Genomic DNA, 17,201 nt, shown 5'->3' on the forward strand with positions numbered 1-17,201 from the left:
TAGTGTCTTTTAAAGTCCAGTGACACAGACGAGCCCCTGAAAAACAAGTATTTCATGTTTGTATAGTATAAACACCTAGCCCTGTATTGTCCCTTATGGTAACCGCTAGCTGCATGGGGCCATTTAATTTAAATTTTCTTTAATTTAAAAACCACTGTTCCTCAGTTGTGTCTGCCACTTTGAAAGGGATCAGTAGCCAACCTTGGGGCCAGTGGCTACCATATTGGATGACACCAATGTGGACCATTTTTATGATTCCTGAAAGTTCTCTTGGATAGCTCTGGTCTTTTGTCCATTCAGTCAATTTTTCTTGAGCTACAGTCTAAGCAATGCTGTCGTTATTGTAGATACCAGCAGAGAAAAAAACAGAAATGCCTGCCCTGAGAAGTTTATACTCCAGCCCGAGGCGCACAGCATCCAAAGGCCTTAATTCATAGTGCCTGTCTCATCCACCAATTTATTACAGACCGTAGTCACATATTGAGTTTCCTTTTTAACCATGAGCCTCTTGTGAAGAGCCAAAGGAGCCCTCCTCATGGTTTTAATCCCTGGGCATGATACTGTGCCTGGTACACGCTAGTAAGTGCATGACAGGACTTTGATTAGTAAATAAAATCATCTTTATGACTCCTCTGCCATGTTGTTCATAGGGAAACAGAAACAAGAGACTAAATATCACTCAGTAGGTGGAAGAACCAAATTTAACATCGACTCTCTGAGTGTTAGTTACATGTCTCCAGAGACTATTAGCATCCGTGGTGATGGCTTCCGGAGCAAACCATCCTATAAAGAAACACGTCTGCATCCTCAGTGTTTGAAAAAAAGATAATTATCATTGGGAAGTTCGCCCAATTTACGATAAAACTTTTCAAGAGAGCATAGGGTACATGAAAGGTTCTTATTTCCTTTTCCGTGGGTCCTTGCGGTGTTAGACCCTCAGCTCATTCTGGATTCGTCCTCTGAGAAACAATGGGACGAGCTGGGGAAACACTTGGGCATGGATTGGTATAATGCATCTTGGTGTTCATATTGGATTTCACTTTATGATACCTTCTTTTCACCCAAATTAGTACATAATGATTTAAATACCACAATTCTATGTTTTTAGTCAATGTGCTCATTTCCTTTCTAAATTGAATTCAGTTCACCCAAGTGCTGGCAGACTGTTTATCTTCAATATGCGTGATGATCATGGGGCACCTGGGTGGCACAGCGGTTGAGCGTCTGCCTTCGGCTCAGGGCGTGATCCCGGCGTTTTGGGATCGAGCCCCGCATCGGGCTCCTCTGCTGGTAGCCTGTTTCCTCCTCTCCCACTCCCCCTGCTTGTGTTCCCTCTCTCGCTGGCTGTCTCTCTCTCTCTCTCTCTCTCAAATAAATAAAATCTTTAAAAAAAAAATATGCGTGATGATCAGAATTCCACTTTCTCTTACAACCATTTTTTTTGTGTGTGTGAACATAAAGTAAGTCCTACACAGTTTCCTGGAAAACCAAATTAGTTGCCAGTCGGTGAAGTTGTAAACTATAGATATGTGGAGAGAAAAAAGTTGTATTTGTCAAATTAAATGTAGATATTCAAGGCAATATCGAAGTTTGTTCTTTGTGCTGAAAAGCTGTGGAAAATTTGTGAAAGCTGTGTAAACAATGGAGGTTACAAAGTCCTTCATAAAATGACATGGATTATTTGCACGGCGTGCTCACAATTTTAAAATAAATTTTTAAAAATTTCATTAGTTTTTTGACAATAAAAGTTACGGGTAGAAGGGCATTGACAAGAGAACATAACAGAAAACACAATCCCCGTGACTCCTGAATTTCTTGAAATAATGTCAAATATCTTTCAGCTTATTTCAAGTATCTTTTTTCTATGTTCGTTTTTGGTTGTTTCGTTATTTTATAGATTTCATTGTGAAATACACAGTGTCTAACATTCTCATTAAATAGACTGTAATCTAGTGTGGTTTTTTTAATGACCTTTCAAACAGAAAACAATTTTGAAGTATATTCTTTTCAGTTTGTCTCAAAGGATGTCCAGAAAACACCTTGTGGACAGTGTATATCTGTGTTTTTTTTCCACCTTCAAAGATAAGCATCTCTGAAGGTATCATCAAAACTAAGCTTGGGTTTAAATTTATCACTGTATAAAAATGTCACAAAGGGGGTCCTGGCATGGAGCCCCGAGTTGGGCTCCCTGCTCAGCGGGGCGTCTGCTTCTCCCTCTGCGCCCCCCTCCCCACCGCTCACCCACGCTGTCTATCCTGTACAGGTGCTCTCTCTCCCCCAAATAAATAAAGTCTTAAAAAAAATTCACAAAGGTGCTTGAACCAAAAGGAAATTTTCCTCTAGTTCAGCTGTGACTCCAGACACAATCCAAAGAGGAGTTTCACAATCTCTTCCCTGGGTTTAATGGAGACTTACTTTCCCTTCTGTGTTAGCCTCTTAAGGCACTGCGTCAACCTTAAGAGGGCACAGGAAAGGGCGTAGACTGCAATCCAGTGATTGTGATTTCAATCCTGTGTCTTTTTAAAATCTTCATTGCTTGTGGCTGTCCAATTTTCCCAGCACCATTTGTTGAAGAGACTGTCTTTTTCCCATTGGATATTCTTTCCTGCTTTGTCGAAGATTAGTTGACCGTGGAGTTGAGGGTCCATTTCTGGGTTCTCTGTTCCGTCCCACTGATGTAGGTGTGTCTGTTTTGGGGCCAGTACCGTACTGTCTTGATGATCACAGCTTTATCATAGAGCTCGAAGTCCGGAGTTGTGATGCCAACAGCTGTGGTTTTCTTTTTCAACATTCCTTTGGCTATTCAGGGACTTTCTGGTTCCATACAAATGTTGAGATTATTTGTTCCAGTTCTGTGGAAAAAGTTGATGGTATTTTGAAAGGGATTGCATTGAACGTATAGATTGCTTTAGGTAGCGTAGACATTTTAACAGTATTTGTTCTTCCAATCCATGAGCATGGAACGTTTTTCCATTTCTTTGTGTCTTCCTGGGGAGGGTATCTGTTGTAATGAGCACTGGGTGTTACATAAGACTATTGAATCATAGACCTGTACCCCTGAAACAAATAATACATTATATATTAATTAATTGAAAAAAAACCTCATTGCTTATTTATTTTTTTCCCCCAATCAAAACCATTACTTTTGAATATATGAAAATTTAGTAATTTTGAAGGGGACCACACATTAAGTATGAGTCAGATTTGAAAGCAAAAAGGTTACTCACCTGAGCACTGAGTGTCCAGGGATTTCTGCTTGTCGGGTTTTCAGATTGGACAAAGACCCTTCAGGGACACCCGTCCCTCTACACTATAAGCTCCTTCCTGGGCAAAGTGTGTCTTTCTTTGTCATGACATTTAACGGATTGTGTTATGTCTAGGAACACATTGTGATTATTACTCATTCTTGGTCTCTAGCGTATATTCCAAAACTCCCCTCTCTATCTCTGCCCCCTCCCATCAGAAACCGCCTATTTTGATCTGTTTCCTCACCTTCTTCTTGCTCTGAAAGAGCCCCTATGTGCATTCGAGTATTTCGTTTCATATTTTTCTGTGGCCAACCAAGGCACTGAGTAGGCATTTTGAAAGACACCAAAGCAAGCAAAAAGAAACTCCTGCAATCAAGGGGCTTAAGTAGAGAAGGAGATGAAATAGAAGATTGCTTTATAAATAAATGATGGGAGTATGCCCCCCCCTTTCATCTCAGTGTAGCTTACCCTAATTAATGTGCACGTTGTCACTATTTGTCATTCAGTAAAGATGAGGGTTTGATTTCCAATAATGAGGAGAATGTCCATGTGATGTCTGTGTTTATAATTGGCCCTAGGCTGATTAGTATTGTGGCAAATTAGTAACAATATATTATTAATGACCTAGCGCTAACTGATGGAGAAGGTCAGTCTAAATTAGTGAAAATCATTTATTTCTAGAGTACTCATTTACAAATTAAGTGCTTGCAGATTTTTGTCCACACTGCTGATGGATAATGAACAAAATATGTTCATTTGTCATTATGAAATTAATTATCGCTGAATATATAGCCTTTTTTTCCCCCTCACCCAACTTAGGCTGATTTAGCCACTTAGCCACGCCCTCATACTTTGGATACATATCAGGACTTTCTGGCCTTCCAAAGCAGCCCACAACTCGGCTGTCAGGTGGTAGAATCCCAATGAAGGCCAACTCTGCCAACAATATGAATGTTTATTTGTAGACACATTTTGATGGACTCAGAAACCCTCTACCCTCTGTTTTCGGACATAAGCCCCCTTCACGAAAGGTGCACATGGAGAAAGAATGATATTCCAAAGGCAGGATTAAGCAAGCTAATGTTAGGGTTGGTTTGGCCAAAGTCTCCCTTTGAAATGTGAGGGATGGGGACACAGGACACAGGACACAAGACAAATGGCCTTGGAGATCAAGAACATTGTCCTGAAGGCAGTGGAGGGGAGCTGGCCAGTTTCCCATAACCATGCAAGCTTGCTCTGTGTATTCATTCTTCGTGGCAGCGGAAGCTTATAGCCACACTCCTGGTGGCTTCAAACAATGCAGATTCATTATCTCCGAGTCCTGCAGCTCAGCAGTCCGCCATGGGTCTCAGTGGGCTGAGAGAACTTTTGGGAGCAGGGCATTATTCTGACTACCATACTCTATAAGCTCATGTCCTGTCTCCGCCCATCACCAGAGAAAAAGGATTTCTCATATCCCTTATAAAGAAGGACTCTCTGTTGTAGATTTCAAAAAGGATGTTTGGAATATATCCTGTATGGGTACTTGGGGATGTCCGATTAGTGACTTAAAGTGCTGACTTCCAACACGAGGTGGCAAGTAAAGTTAATTTCTGTACACAAATACATCATTCAGGATATAACGAGGTGATTTAAAGTGAATTGTCAAAAAATGATAAAACACCATGCATGAAATGCAGTTTCTACTAGGAAGTAAGCTGAACGTTATCTCTTCAATTTATTGAGCCAATGCTTTCTGAGTCACAAGTGCCCAAAATACAGGATTAAGAAAAAAATCTCAGAATAAGAATAGCTCACAGACAGCTTTCGTCCAATTTCCTCATTTTAAAGATGAGATATGTAAACTGAAAGAATTGATGTAACCTGCTGAAAACCACAGATACGGTTAGTGACAGACAGAGGCGTGGCCTGGAGCCTCTTAATTCAAGTCTGGTTTTAGTAGCAGAAATACAAGTTCACTCTTCATCTCTCATAGTAACCCTCAAGGAATTTTTATTTGGAATTAATAAAAAATTTCAAAGTAGAATTATTAAAATTTGAATTTCCAGTAACAAGTCTCTATTTAAAACTGTTTAGAGGGTACCTGGCTGGCTTATTCGGAAGAGCATGCAACTTTTGATCTTGGGGTCATGAGTTCGAGTGCCACATTGGGTGTAGAGATAACTTAAATAAGTAATCAGCTGGTGGACCGTGGTCTAAGTGCAGGTTTTGGCCAGCACTTTGTTGATTTTATTTACCATCTAGGAAGGTTGCAGGTGAGGGTAATTCTTGACATCTTAATGAACAGATGGCACTTTCCCATGTAGAAGATCTTAAAATGTGCATTCAGAATGGTGGCAAGAAAGTTCCAGATCAACCGGCTTTATGCCGTAGGGAACGCTTTGTGTGTCCTGAGGCACACGCTGCAATGCATTGGATGGAAACACGAAAAAAAATTTTGGTCTCAAAAGAAATGTTTTTAATCTGCGTGGAAACCATGTTGTGCTCGATTCTGATCAGTGTGAATGTCAGATCTTGGGACACTGAGGAAGGGGTGATTTTAAATGCGTATTGTTGGGGCGCCTGGGTGGCTCAGTGGGTTTAGCATCCAACTCTTTTTTTTTTTTTTAATGATTTTATTTATTTATTCGACAGAGATAGAGACAGCCAGCGAGAGAGGGAACACAAGCAGGGGGAGTGGGAGAGGAAGAAGCAGGCTCATAGCAGGAGAACCTGATGTGGGGCTCGATCCCATAACACCGGGATCACGCCCTGAGCCGAAGGCAGACGCTTAACCGCTATGCCACCCAGGCGCCCCTAACATCCAACTCTTGATCTCAGCTCAGCTCTTGATCTCAGGGTCGTGAGTTCAAGCCCTGCATTGGGCTCCATGCTGGAGGCCACGATGAATGGATGGATGAATGAATGAATGAATGAATGCCTGTTGATTCAGGAGCTACTCGAAGAGATTCTAAGGCGGTGTGACTACATGGAAAGTCACAGTGAAGACTCACGGTGCATTTCATAAACTCAAACATACAAGGATGGCTGGCGTTTCAGTCACTTCCAGAAGATGCCCATGTCTGTCGAGGTGTCAGTTCAAACCCAGTGCCTTGACTGCATGTCCCCTCCCTGAGAATTTAGGTATAGAACCGTCACAGCTTACAAAACACTGTAGGTGCTTTCTTATTTCATCATCCCCAAACCCTAGACAGTAGTTCTCATCTTACAGGTGTGGAACCTGAGGATGGGGAATGTGACACACCTTATCCCAGTTCCCACAGCTGGTAGATGCCAGTCTAATGACTCATTAGCTTTCTCCGCTAGAACAACCATTGCCTTCTGGCTGAGTTGCGTTTGCGAATGTTCTTCATACTCCCTCGTGCATCCTGCACAGAGCACTGACACAGGCATCTGGCCCCCTTGACTCAGGGAAGAGTGTGTTATCCTTTGCTTAGAGACATGTGCTTGGACAATCTCGTGGAGGAGCAGGAATGACTCCCAGTTCTCCATCACCCTACCTCCTTGACCTTCTAACAGGATAGGAAGGCTATCCTTGACTCACGCCAAATGATGTCAAGAGCGCGTCGAAATTCAGCCATGTGAAAAGGATGTTCTGCGGTCTGCTGCCCTAGAAAATCTGCTTGGGAAGGTAGAGTCTCAGCAACTCCCTGTCCATCCATCTCACAGATATTTGTTCAATAACCACTATGCTCCCAACACAAGTCACTCAGTACAGAAGTTCTGTGCGTGTCCTCACGTGCCTGCCAGTCTAATGAGGAAAGCAGTCATAAATAGGCTCTTAGTAAATGGTATTATTTCAGATCTGGAAAGCATAGCCCAGGATGCTGAGGGGGAAAAAAGGGAGGGAACAAAATGCCTTTATCAACAAATTCTACTGAATTCAAAAAATCCAAGTACAACTGAGTAGTTATTAAAGTCTGTATCGTCAATTTTAGGAGCCATTACATAATGGGCGGGGTTGCTATTTATTCAATAAATATAGATATTTAATATAGATATTAATTAGTAGATATTAATATTTAATGTAGATATTAAATCCTTTGCAGGGAGTTCATCTGTCTCTTAGATTCAGAAATTTCTTTTCCCCTTTTGAGCTATAACGTGACTGCATCAACTTTCCGTGCAAATAGATTAAGTCTACCAACTTCAGTCTTAAATACTCAAGTGGGTTTAAGCGGGGCTAACCACAGAATTTGTAAGTTCAGACCTATGAATGAAAGCAGGTAGCTTCATGAACCCTCGTTAAACATGTCAAATTTCAACAAAAACTCCTAAGAAAAGTCTTCACAGCACAGAATGAAAAGAGTTTGCTCATGCAAGTTATAAACGACCGAGGGGGGAAAAGTATAAAAGACTGTGACGTGTCCCCCAGGTTACGAAATATTTCAAGGTAGGTGCTTGTGATAGCGTTCTTTATGAAGGCAAAATTTTCACTGCCACATCTTCTGAATGAAAAGACACCCACATCTGTATTTAGACTCTCAGCCTCTTTTCTACAATGTGAAAATTATACCATCACGTAGAAACGGAAATCTCAATTTATATCCTATGTTAGTAGAAACTTTATGTTGATACATCTAGGAAATGCCTAATACAAGTAACGTCTCAAAAGGATTACTACAGGGGCGCCTGGGTGGCACAGCGGTTAAGCGTGTGCCTTCGGCTCAGGGCATGATCCTGGCGTTCTGGGATCGAGCCCCACATCAGGCTCCTCCACTGTGAGCCTGCTTCTTCCTCTCCCACTCCCCCTGCTTGTGTTCCCTCTCTCGCTGCCTGTCTCTATCTCTATCGAATGAATAAATGAAATCTTAAAAAAAAAAAAAAAAAAAAAGGATTACTACCGATCGAGAACATTTTTGAGATCATATTATGGCAACTTGTGTTTTTGTTTTTTTTAACAGCTTGACTGGGGCATAATAATATACAAACCTCTGCTTCAAACAATAAGCACCTGATATTAGAACACTCAGGGCAATGCATATTTCCCAAATATTGTCAAGTATGAACAAGAAACTGTGTGCTTTAATTATATTCTTCCACATATAACTCGTACACACCACCTCAAATACACTAAACAATATGCATCTTCAGCGCGTTCAAATGAAGGGTGAAAAACTGGAGATTTATAGAATGATTTGAGAATCTTTACACTCAGCCACTTCAGTAATATGCAATCCGAATTATGTTCTCCAGAAAATAGAACGCTAAATTCCAGGCATTTTCCATGATAGGTGATCATTTGGTGCAGAATAAGGTTGCTTTCCTCGTATGGGAAGCCTTTGAGCCTTCCTGGCTGGTTTCAACTTACAGAAAAATCATGCATAAGTTGTGCATCTCACTCTCTCATATTCATGTGTCAGTAAAAAGCATTAAAACAAAAACAGAAACGCACTCCTGATTCTCCACTTAACCACAAGCATAGGGTGAGCCCGTTCTTTGGGAAACAAAGGGAAAATGGTTTAAACTCCACGTTCTCCTAGAAAGGGTAATTTTTAGTGCAATTATGAAGGGAAGTGATTCAGGTGTTCTGTACGCTTGAGAGTGTACGAAGGTGAGCTCCAGGTGAGCAGAAGCAATGCGCATTGTCCATGCCCTCCCACACCTCGCACGATCATTCCAGACTTTCTCTTTGGGTTCTCGGGAACACAGAAACAAACTGATGTTCCTTAACCTGCCTTCATAGGGGTTGTGGATAGAAACAGAGTTCTTGTCAGCAGTGCCCTGCAGGGGGCTGAAAGGGCTTCACTGTCCCTCCCACCCATGCACACGCCTTGCCCAGTGACGTGGGCGACGTTCATCTCCACCAATCATTTCTGAATGACAGCCTGCTGTTTCACACAGAAGGGCTCTGTTGAGAATCAATCTTGCGGATTTTTCAGAATGAGATGTTTCCATTCCATAATTTCAAGCTTGGCCAGCTCTGAGCATTATTCTGTCAGGTAAATAAGAGCCCGAGGAAGGAACACATGTGGACTCATTATAGGCGAAGGGACGTGAGAAGGATTTTCTTGTTCGGAGTTTATCCAGCGGGATTTATAGTTGATCCAATAATTGCTTTAATAGCAGTGCACGATTCGGAGCACATCTTCAAACATCCGTGTACCTTTGATCATTCCCTGGAATGCGGCACTTAAAAATGACCTGAGTTGTAATCACAAGGGCTGACGACGTGAGCAAAGGCAACGCTGGAGACTTGTGTGATCACGAGTTAACAAGCAACGGGTTGGTACCCCTGTGAATATTGGGATGGTAGATTCTAGCTTTAAGTGAAATTTAAGATCGGTTTGAAGGGCAGTTTTTTACAGAGTACATTTTTTTTTTAAGATTTTATTTATGTATTTGACACAGAGAGACACAGCGAGAGAGGGAACACCAGCGGGGGGAGTGGGAGAGGGAGAAGCAGGCTTCCCGCGGAGCAGGGAGCCCAATGTGGGGCTCAATCCCAGGACCCTGGGATCATGACCTGAGCCGAAGGCAGATGCTTGACGACTGAGCCACCCAGGCGTCCCTATGGACTACAATTTTAAGAACAGCTACACAAGTGGATGAGGGAATATTATCAGAGCCCATTAATGTTCTTGGCAACTGCCTCCAATTGCTTTGTATGGTTGAAAAAGTCACTGTGTTTCGTTCAAATCTTTGCAGATAATTTTCAGAGCACCTTTGGGAACTCTTAACTGTCTTCAGAGCAGCATTCCTGATGTGTTCTTCAGATTACTGTTCCTCAAGTATTAGTGGGTATTGTTATGGGTGGGCTGGATTGTGACCCCCCCCCCTCCAATTCATATGTGGACATTCTAACTCCAACTACCTTGCTAGGACGTAGGACCTTTGAAGAGGGGATTAATCGAGGTCCGTAGCGTGGACTCTAATGCAATATGACTCATGTCCTTATGAGAAGAAGAGATTAGAACACAGACAGGCACAGAGGGATGACCATGTGAGGACACAGAGACAAGATGGTGTCTACACGCCAAGGAGAGGGGCTTCGAGAGGAACCAGCCTCTGTCATGCCTGGATCTCAGACTCCCAGCCTCCAGGATTAAATTGTGAGAAATGAACGTTGTTGAAGCGTCCCCAATCTGTGTCCTTTGTTACAGCAACCCTAGCAAACTAATATTACAGAAGAAAGCAATCCCCATTGCCACGAAAGGTTGGGAAGACAGAGGGAAATGCAAACGCAAATTCTTCAGGTTAGCATTTTGAACAGCCTTGTGTCTTGTGACTCTCCAAGAAAAATGATCATGTGCAGTGTTTTCCAAACGTCTCTGGCCATAGAGCCTGTGAACTCTGGTAACTCTGAGAAACCTTTGTTCTGATAAATAATCCTTTTTGGAAACATTGCCCTGCACCAAGGTGCTCTGATTAATAGAAATAGCCATTCATCCCCAAATACCCCCTGTTTGCATATCACATTTTCCCAGCATCCCACTTAGTGTTGCTGTGTGCGGTTGTCAACCAGGAAGAGTCCTCTGAAAAGAGGTCCAGTCCTGATTTCTCTTCCAAGACACACCGTCCGACATAAATGAAAAAAAACATTGCCCGAAAGCAAAACATAAAAGAGCAACACCTCATATGGCAATAGTGGTTTCAAGGTTACCACGCTTTAATACATCTTCCTCCATCCCAAAAGTTCTATGAAAGAAAGAACTTCCTTTCTTTTCTTTCCTTCTTTCTCTCCTTCCTCTCTTCCTTCAGTCTTTCGGCAGAGAAAGAGATGAGCCATAAATGAAACAATGTTGGGCAGCTTATTGGAGTATTTAAGACCGTGACTTTGGGGTCCGTTCCAGCTGCCTAGAACACTCTGCCTAGGAAAACCCATTAACCCATCTGAATCTCAATTTCTTCATCTACTCAGTGAGAGAAAATACAGGACACGGTTGTGCGTCTCAGGGTGAAACTGAGAATTCAAGGAGCTGATAAGAGTAAGCAAGGAACAAAGAGCCCGGTGAAACAAATACTCATGAAGCCCTAGGTGTTGTCTCTATCAAGTTTCTCTCAGCCCACAAAGGCATGATTCCGCTGGCTCCCCAATGGTGTCCTCTCATATTCCAGCTCCTCTGCTTTTCCACCGCACGTAACTCACTTTTTTCAGACTGGCAAATAGGGACGGATGGCCCAGAGCTTATTCAGAGCTAAGTGATCTGATGAAAGTACTATTTTCATCCTATAAAGAAAGATCAGCTCATCAGAATTCACATGAGCAAAGCTGCGGGACTAACCTCCACATTTAAGAAGAAACTTAGAACTTCAAGAACATATCGCCCCAAAATAGTGATGCCCACCAGCGTGTCAGAGACACCAGCGAAATGGATCAAAGGGGTCTTACTGAAAATTACCTACACACCAGAGAAAGCACGGTTGACATTCAGCATAAAGTCGAGTCCCCAGTTTGGCTTTATGACCCTCAAAATCTATCCTCCAAATAGAGGACAATGCTTACCTTTGTTTTGTTGTGTTTCATAGTGAGTTTGGGGCATGTGTTTGGGTCTTTGATACGAGTTTCTTCCATCTTGCATCTGTAGAGCTTGGGTTCCTTTTCATGGTTCAGTGTTTATTATTAAAGATGATAACGGCCGTTTAGACACCAGTGAGCACTTCCAACACTCAGATATTATTCAGTGGTGCACAGGTGAGCATGACACACATGCTTCTCTTTGCCGGATTTAAACTTAAGGCCTTTCATGAGGTCATTTTCCAGGTCAAATATATAAATATAATTATTTTAGATTTATTTTAAAATTTTTATTTTAAAATTATTTTAAAATAAACAAAAGAACACAACCCTATTCCAGCAATTCAAATCACAGCCAACACTTCATACATCAGTGTAAGGCAGAGGCTGCAGACGGCCCAGTGTACAGCACAGAGTGGGTCCGCATGGTGTTTTCTTGTATTTGTGTTTTCATTTCAACTTATTTTGAAATAATCATAAATTCACACACAGTTGCACAAAAGAGTGGAGAGAGATTTTGTGTACCTTGCATTCATTTTTTCCAAATGTAACTGCTGCTTTTTTTTAAAATTTCAATTCAGTTAATTGGGGCACCTGGGTGGCTCAGTCAGTTGAATGTCTGCCTTCAGCTCAGGTCATGATCTCAGGGTGCTGGGATCGAGTCCTGTGTCAGGCTGCCTGCTCAGTGGGGAGCTTGCTTCTCCTTCTGCCTCTGCCCCTCCCCTGCTTGTGTGCTCTCTCTCTCAAATAAATAAATAAAATCTTTAAAAAATAAATTCAATTAATTAACATATAGTATATTATTAGTTTCATAGGTAGAGTTTAGTAATTCATCAGTTGCATATAATACCCAGTGCTCATTAAAGTGCCCTCCTTAATGCCCATCACCTGGTTACCCCATCCCCCCAATGTTCATAGCAGCAATGTCCACAGTAGCCAAACTATGGAAAGAGCTCAGATGTCCATTGACAAATGAATGCATAAAGAAGATATAGTGTGTGTATATGTGTATATGTATAACACACACTGGAATATTACTCAGCCATCAAAAAGGATGAAATCTTACCATTTGTAACAATGTGGATGGAACTAGAGGGTGTTATACTAATGAAGTAAGTCAATCAGAGAAAAATAGTTATTGTATTATTTCACTCATTTGTGGAATTTAAGAAACAGAACAGATGAACATAGGGGAAGGAAAGAAAAAATAAAATAAGATGAAAACGGAGGGAGGCAGACCATAAGAGGAGACTGTCTAACTCTAGGAAACGAACTGAGGGTTGCTGGAGGGAAGGTGGGTGGCTTTTTCTTGCTATTTTTTACACACTTAGTCATTTAAAGACAGCAACGGGGAACACATTACACATTGTTAATAACATCTTCCATTTATGGTGAAATTAGTACTGCCCCTGTAGGAGCCCCTAAATGCCGGCTTAAAGTATCCGTTTGTTCCACAATATGAAAGAGCTGATGAAAGATGAGATTTGGAAAGTAAATTTTACTTGACGTGATTCAAAACACCTACGTTTGACAAAAACGTATAAAATTTGTTAAAAACCTTTGCAAAGTGTTTAAAGTATCCGTTTGTTCCACAATATGAAAGAGCTGATGAAAGATGAGATTTGGAAAGTAAATTTTACTTGACGTGATTTAAGTTTCACAAAAACGTATAAAATTTGTTAAAAACCTTTGCAAAGTGTTTTCAATTTTGATGGTTTTATTTCCTTGGTTTATAGTTTATTGCCTTTGCCTACAATAGAAAGGATTATTTTTCAGTTTCTGGACAGCAGAGATTCTGTATCTAGCCAGAATAATTTCCTGTACTTTATGTTGACTTTATTGTATTCTTCACTGTTTAAGGAACGAAAAAGAACAAAGGTTTCCGTTTCCTTCCTTGTTAAAGAACTAATATTCTTTATAAACATGTTACCTCCTTTTTGTATTATTTTAAAATGTTTTATCAACACTAACTGTGGTCTTTTTCAAATGTGATTTATTGAACATCTACAATTGGTTAGATTTGGGCTTTAGAATTTGATGTCTTGTTTCCCTTAATAATCGGAAGATTCGGCCACAGAAGACCCATATTTTCGCAGGCAAACCGGGTGGGGTGCTCTGTGATTTCAAATCAAACAGACGCAGAGATTGGTCAGATTTTCAGCAAGAAGTATGCGAGTTTCTGTCTGACCGCTAATCTCACGCAGAGAGCTGAGCCCTAGCTGGATTCCCCAGCTCCCGGTCCTGTTCTTTCCCTGCTGGAAGTCTGGGGCTGTGCATATGCCTGCTTGTCCCATTGACCTTCTCCCACCCTGCTTAGTTTTTTAAAACATTTTTTAAATTTAAATTCAATTAATTCATATATAATGTATTATAATTTTCAGAGGCAGACATCAGTAATTCATCAGCTGCTTATCACACCCAGTGCTCATTCCATCAGGTGCCCTCTTCATGCCCGTCATCCAGTCACCCCATGTCCCCACCCACCTCCCCTCCAGCAGCCCTCAGACTTACTCTTCCCATATTCTTCATGTCAGTTTTTCTCTCTGACCTCAGTGGGATTTACATAGGAGACTCTTATTCAAGGTTACTCTGACGTAATTCAGAACCAAAGGCACGTGGTTATATGTGTGAGAAGTAGAAAGACATATCAAAACTGTTGATTGCACAGCAAAGAAAACGATCTTGTGCGATGGACAGAAATCGGGAAGAGTGAAGGGAAATCACTGAAGATTTTCTGATGCTCCCTTTCGGTATGAGACCAGATCTGTGTGTGGGCATTTGTCAGGGCTCAGGTGGCTATGTGTTCTCTTGACTCCATAGGTCATCGACTCTTCAGACCTGCTCAGTAACAAAAAGGGTGTCCCAGCCCCCAGTTGGACTACAAATATAGAGGATGACTCTACAGAAGTTCCCTAAAGGAGTCATGAGGACCAGTGGAGGTGGGCTGGAGGACCACTGACCCGCCTCAACGGTAAGCCAGTATCGATGAAATTGGCATGGTTTGGGTATGGACCAAGATAGAACGTTTGTCATCTTGTGGGATGTGGGTGCCTGGTTTTCATGTTCCAGGATGGGCTCGCGTTCTTTCGTGATGAAAATGACGTTGCAAAGGTCAACCTTAAGTTTCCCTGGGTCACTGTGTCTTCATCTGTCATAGGTGTGTAAACAGCCGACTCGTTCAGAGCCTTCCTGAGTGTAGCCTATTTGAAATAGCTCTGGATCCCCTTTTCCGTTCCTATGCGGGAGGAGCTCATGCTCCTCACCTGAAATCAGCAAAACTCTAGCGCCCCGTGTTGATAGGACACTCTGCTGTTGCATTTCCTTCCTTTTGCTATATAAGTATCCAACCTCACGGAACTGTGCACCTGACCTAGGTCCGACCTCTGTGCTGTTTAGCAGGGAAGCAATTGTGGGGGTGGAGTTCTCTCTCTATATATATGATATAACATATATAATTATACTGTAAATATAATATGCAATTATATAATATATAGACATAATATATGCTATAGATAAATATATAATATATAAAACACATACAGATTGCTCTTCATTCAACCTTTGCTCTTATTCATAGTCCTCCTCTTGTGACCTTAGATGGTCAGGTCAGACTAAACACATTCATCTCCTTCTTACCACATTGAACCTCTTTTGAGACTTAGCTCGGTGTTCTTAACGGCCCGTAGCATGTTCCTTTCGGTACTCAATTTGGCAAAATGCTGAGGCTCTTTGAGCTTCAGTGTAAAGACATCATTTCTTATTTCTCTTGATAGATAATCTTAGTACGTGTAATGTGTAATTCAGTTGGGCATGGGGGAAAAAAGTGTCAATATTCTCAAAATAGAAATAGACTACTATTGACCCTAAATAAAGAAGAAAGGCATAAAGTACAGGTTTTTTTCCCTGATGCGGATGCTTATATTTTAATTGAAAAATTTAATCTGTTTTTAGATTACCCGAGGGAATTCCAAGAAGCTTAGCTACTTTAAATAACAATAATTTTATAAAATGCTCCGAAGTATTTATCAATACACAATAGTAGTAATCAATCTTTCTAACCTTTTGTTAAGTTACTTAGATTTCGGGTATTTAATTGATGGATATGATAAGTGAAATGCTATTTCACGTGCTCTTCAATGAATGAACATAGGAGCGAGATGTAGCCCTAAGTTCATAATTACATCCACTTATTTTTTTCTAATTTACTTTCAGAACTCAACATTTTGTATTATATAAGAAGTCTATTTTGATCCATTCTTCTTCTTCCTCTTTTTTTTTTTTTTTGCTGCTGACAGGAAACTCGATTTCAACCTTTTAATTTAGCTATTTTTTATAAATCTGGACTGGGGGGACTTACTATGTTTAATAACTATTTCTAGAAAGAACATGTACGACTCCCCTGGGTTCTTTTTGTGAACACTAAGTAAATATCAATAACAGCAAATCTCGTAATCATACGTAAATCCCATTACTGGAATTCAAATTACTTTGTGAATTTTGGAGAAAAGTGAAGGATCATATTTTCCAAAGTAATCCACTTTATTATATCTGTGGATTAATTTTTCAGTCAATGCACATTTATTAACTGCTGTTTTCCTCTTATAAAATATCTTAAATTGACTTAAGTAAAAATATAGAGAGAAAATTCTGAAAAGCAGTTAATCTCAGTATAACATATCATATGTACTTATTTATGCCCTTTTATTCCCCATATATTTTCCAAGAGGACTTTGCTACCTTTGGGCTTTTGCTAATAACTGTGGTCATTAATTTCATCTCAGGGTAGATATATTGTGGTAGGAGCCTACTTCTCCAGAATTTACCCTGTTCTGCATCACAGTTTAAGATCAAGTGTGGGCATATCTGATTCCACACCAGTGGTGTTGTATGCACATTTCTTAGAGTCCAGTTGTGTGTCTTCTTGAAATGTGTGTCGACCCTGTTACTAGAACCTTTTTTACTTGTATGACCTACATGATAACATGGACCTCGGTCCCTACCACGTAATTATTGACCTTCCTGAATTCAGTGAATTCATGTGGAATTCCTGAATTCATGTAGAATTCCTGGAAAGATCATTCTGACAAGGGATATAGTTGCTCTTGTATTGAACACATGTTAAGAGGCTCCCTGGTGATGAACAATCAAACTTGACTTTACACCTAATGAAAAACTACACAGCCCATGTTAAAGGAATGGATGAATGTGAGTCATGGAAGTACGTTTCAAACCATTATGGGTGGTAGCTCTTTAAATTTGGGGCTAAGTTGGCAAGACTGATGGCAATCAATACTGTATCTTTTTTCTTCAATATTTCACATAATCTCCCTGATAGTTTACCTGGAAATCTAATTATATTTTCTCGGATGTAAGAAAGGAAAAGCTACACTCACAATGACATGATAGAAAGCATTTGTGATAGATGGTTGAGGACTGTGGGTTACGTGGGGTGGGCGTGGGTAGGCAAAAGGGTAAAAACTATGGAAAGAGGCCAT

General features: G+C 40.9%; 1 protein-coding gene and 1 non-coding gene across 3 annotated transcripts in view; one reads left to right on the forward strand and one right to left on the reverse strand.

The window, feature by feature from the left end:
• PUDP (pseudouridine-5'-phosphatase) overlaps positions 1-17,201 on the forward strand; it is a 591,649-nt gene that overhangs the window by 523,940 nt on the left and 50,508 nt on the right. For both annotated transcript variants that reach the window (XR_003311294.4, XR_008960577.1), the window contains exon 9: positions 14,527-14,677. The gene's annotated coding sequence lies outside the window, so the exon portion shown is untranslated. The remainder of the gene's footprint in view (positions 1-14,526; positions 14,678-17,201) is intronic.
• Positions 2,347-2,467, reverse strand: LOC130544389 (small nucleolar RNA SNORA26). The gene has a single exon (XR_008960629.1). It is a non-coding gene; the product is annotated as a small nucleolar RNA SNORA26 (small nucleolar RNA).

This window comes from Ursus arctos, chromosome Y (genome assembly GCF_023065955.2).
Source record: "Ursus arctos isolate Adak ecotype North America chromosome Y, UrsArc2.0, whole genome shotgun sequence".
NCBI lineage: Eukaryota > Metazoa > Chordata > Mammalia > Carnivora > Ursidae > Ursus > Ursus arctos.